General features: G+C 44.1%; 2 pseudogenes; one reads left to right on the top strand and one right to left on the bottom strand.

Annotated features, from left to right (window-relative positions):
• Nucleotides 1–568: 568 nt before the first annotated feature.
• LOC100409132 (prothymosin alpha pseudogene) lies at nt 569–1735 on the bottom strand (annotated as a pseudogene).
• A 2321-nt stretch (nt 1736–4056) lies between these two features.
• Nucleotides 4057–4154, top strand: LOC118155188 (small nucleolar RNA U13; annotated as a pseudogene).

Genomic DNA, 4154 nt, shown 5'->3' with positions numbered 1-4154 from the left:
TAGGGATTTGAATGTCCACTATCGTTTAGAAAAATGCTCAGCCCCCATTTTCCCTCTGCTCTCATACTGCAAAAATCATCATCAATACAGAAGATGACTTCTGTGAGCAAACGTGTGGGGGTTTGTCCCCACTACCAGGGCGGACCTCTAATTCAGTTCTAACACTAGCTACCTTGAGATTCTTCAGCCAGTGAAGCCCCACTAAAAGGGTATAGAGGTCAGTATCAACAAGAGGAGTGGACCGCCAAGAGCTACAGATGCCAGAATTAGTGGCTGCCATTCACAGACATTTAAAACTTCATCAATTGGAAAATACGACAAAGGGAGGATGAAATGAGATGATCCAACATGTCTCAAAGAAATTCCAGGTCAGGTGTGGTGGCTCATCCCTGTAATCCCAGCATGTGGGAGGCCAAGGTGAGTGGATCACCTAAGGTCAGGAGTTTGAGACCAATCTGGACAACATGGTGAAAACCCATCTCTACTAAAAATACAAAAATCAGCCAGGAGTGGTGGTGTGTGCCTTTTTTTTTTTTTTTTTTTTTTTTTTTTGGTTAGAACAACTCAGCAAAATAAAATTCCTGTTTATTGTTGGACAACATTGTTTCACACATACATCAAACAGGTCAAAAAAAAATAAACAGCAACTTCATAGACAAAAAAGGAAAAAAAGAAAACCTTTTAATCTTTGGCCTTTTAACCATCTCATACAAACCAACTACGTATAGTCCAGCTAAGTACATTCCAGTACACAACCAAGGTACTGGAATGCTCGAAATACGATTGTTTTTCTGTTGTCTTTTTCGCTTTTTTTTACAAGGTTTTTTTCTCCTTTGAGATTATAATGAACATGGTCACACCACAAGTAAAGTCGGAAGTAGGACAGAGAACGCTCGGAAGGCTGGTTTGGTCATCCGAGATCATTAAAAATGGCTGACCCTAACAATATGTACAAAAATATAAAATGTAAATAAAAAATACAAACAAATTTCCTTTTTAAAGTACTTTTAAGAAAAAAAGCAGGACCTTGGAAGTTTTGGTTCTTTTTTCCTCCCCTGTTGCAAATTTTCATGGTTTGGGTTGGGTAGTGGAGAGCGCATCGTTCGTCTGCAGGTGGCACTGCCCGCGTTGGGCGGGCGGGCTGGCCTCTCTACTTGAAGGTGACCTCGTTTAGATTCTGAGAAGGGAAGTGGAGGGTGAATAGGTCATGGCGGCCTTTTTTTGTTTGTTTGTTTTTTAGTTTAACTTTTCCTTTTTTGCTGTCTAATCCTCATTGACATCATCATCCTCATTATCTTCAGCTGCCTACTTGCCCGTAGCAGACTCAGCTTCCTCATCTTCATCTCCATCCTCCTCCTCACCATCACCTTCTTCCTCCTCCTCTTCCTCCCCACCTTCTTCCTCTTCTTCATCTACCTTGTTGTCAGCCTCCTGCTCCCCATTTTCCTCATTCGCATTCCCATTAGCAGGGGCGTCTCTTCCATTTTCCGCCTCTTCCACAACTTCCTTCTTCTCCTTCAAGTCCTTGGTGGCGATTTCAGAGCTGGTGTCTACCGCTGCGTCTGACATGGTGGGGCCCGCCGGTGATCCGATGCGGGGGATTAAAAAAGCGAGATTTCAAGGACTCTGGCGATAAAGCTGCCAGAGTCTGCAACGGCGAAGGAGACGCGCGGCTGCGGCGAACAAGGAGTGGGACGAGGAACAATGCAAAGATGGCTTTTCAGAGCAGCCAGTCGGTGTGTGCCTTTAATCCCAGCTCCTCAGGAGGCTGAGGCCAGAGAAATGCTTGAACCCAGAAGGTGGAGGTGGCAATGAGCCAAGATCTTGCCACTGCACTCCAGCCTGGTGACAGAGTGAGAGTCTGCCTCAAAAAAAAAAAAAAAAAAAAAAAATCCAGAATGAAAACAGACAGGACCCAGGACCCTTTAGAGTCAGGAGGCACAATCCCCAATACAGTAAATCCATCCGTACCTAGACCCATCCAAACACAATTGCAGAAAAGACAAAAGGTCCTAAAAGCTACTGAGGAGGGTGGAAAGAAGGAAGAACATGTTGACAATTACTTTCCCACCAGCAGCAACAGAAGACAGTGAAGTAAGAGAAAGTAGGCATGAGGCTAGAGTTTCTATCCAGCTCAACTATTACTTAATGAAGTAGCCTCTCAGCACTGATCTGTCTAGAGATCTCGTTACCACAAATGGACACTTACTCAAGGGACACATTCACATGTTTATTTACATACTGTCTGTGTCTGCTTTCCTGCTACAGGGGCAGAGTATCTGCAAGGGAGACCACATTTTTGCTTTCTGAAAGACGCAGTTAGGAGGATGGAAAGATAAGCTACAGATTGGGAAAAATGTTTACAAACCACCTAGCAGACCAAGGACTCATCTCTAGAATACATAAAGAAGGCAAAGCTCAAAAGTAGGTCACACTTTTATTCCTAGCACTTTGGGAGGCTGAGGTGAGATGGCTTGAACCCGGGAGGGCAAGGCTGCAGTGAGGCATGACTACACTCCTGGCTGCATGACAGAGTGAGAGCTTGTCTCTCAAAACAAAACCTCCAAAGTAAAAAATGGGAAATAAACACATCAAGAATGTTTGCACCCCCAGCCATAGAGAAACAAGGTAGTGCTGCACACCTGAGCTCCAGTGAGTTCTGGCATGGGTTGGTGAGTTGCAGGGACTCTGCGGCATAGAGCATTAGTTGAACAGCCAAATGGCCAGGTTGTGATTTCAGCATCCACTGATGAGCGCACTATAAAAAGCACTGTTCTAGTACCAAAAAGGTGGTGGCTGCTGAGAATAAAGCTAGGGTTAGAGGCAGGAACCAAGAGAGGAATAGAGGGAGGGAGGGAGAGAAAGAAAAGAAAAGAGAAAAGAAAGGAAGAGAAAAGAAATGAGAAAAACATATACACCTTGTGGCCAGGGAATTCCACGGTTATGGATTTACTCTGCAGAGAGAATGGTGTTCACCACGGAATAATTGTAACAGGAAACCTGGGAAAAACTCAAGAGTACTTCATCATGAAACTGGCTGAATACATTCCATTCCATGGACTATTACATGGTCATTCACACTACATGGGTGACGCTGATTTTTTTAGGTGGCTGTATTAACTCCACATGCTGATTGTGTGCATAGATTATCTCAGAAAGGAATCACCAAACAAACCCTAACAGCGGTTGGCTTTGAGGAGGGGTGGGAGAGCGGCTTTGAGGCTGCACCAACACCAACCAATAAAACTTTTTGCAATGAGGAACATATTTCCGGGCCATCTGCAGCTGTGGAGAACCTGAAATGCGGCAGCCAAATAACCAATAGTTTTTGAACTTTGACTCATTTAAATGCATGGCCTATTATTTTTAGTTGTAGAACTTAGAACTTAACAGAATAGTATTTAGATTGTATTACTCTAAATGAAATCTACCATAGAATTTAAATTGTACCACTGAATGCTGATATATAAAAAGATTGCCAAGGTGTGTGTGTGTGTGTGTGTGTTCGTGCGCCCGGGCATATATGTATGTATATTTCTTTTTTTTTTTTTGAGTTAGAGTCTCGCTCTGCCACCCAGTCTGGAGTGCAGTAGTATGAATTTGGCTCACTGCAACTTCTGCCTCCAGGGTTCCAGTGGTTCTCCTGCCTAAGCTTCCCGAGTCACTGATATTACAGGTACACACAACCACCTTCAGCTCATTTTTGTATTTTCAGTAGAAAAGGCGTTACACCATGTTGGCCAGGCTGATCTTGAACTCCTGACCTCAAGCGATCCACCTGCCTCAGCCTCCCAAAGTGCTGAGGATAACAGGCATGAGCCAGCATGCCCAGCAGCAAAGGTGTGTTTTTGAGTAAAATGAACAACGAACAAACAAAAAATAGGGAACAGCTGGGGGTGGTGGCTCTATTCCTATAATCCTAGCACTTTGGGAGGCTGAGGTGGGAAGATTGCTGGAGCCCAGGAGGTCGAGGCTGCAGTGAGCCATGACTGCACCACTGCCCTCCAGCTTGAGTAATGCAGCAAGATCTTGACTCAAGAAAAATGAAAATTAAAAAACCAAAACCTAAGCATGATGATTGGGTTTTCAGGCTGTTTTATGATATGTGCCTTCCTCAAAACTTGTGATGGTATCATCACATCACCCATCTGATG

The sequence above is a fragment of the Callithrix jacchus genome, chromosome 6, assembly GCF_049354715.1.
Source record: "Callithrix jacchus isolate 240 chromosome 6, calJac240_pri, whole genome shotgun sequence".
Classification (NCBI taxonomy): domain Eukaryota; kingdom Metazoa; phylum Chordata; class Mammalia; order Primates; family Cebidae; genus Callithrix; species Callithrix jacchus.
Note: the sequence above shows the minus strand (reverse complement) of the source record. Positions and strands in the feature narration are given on the sequence as shown.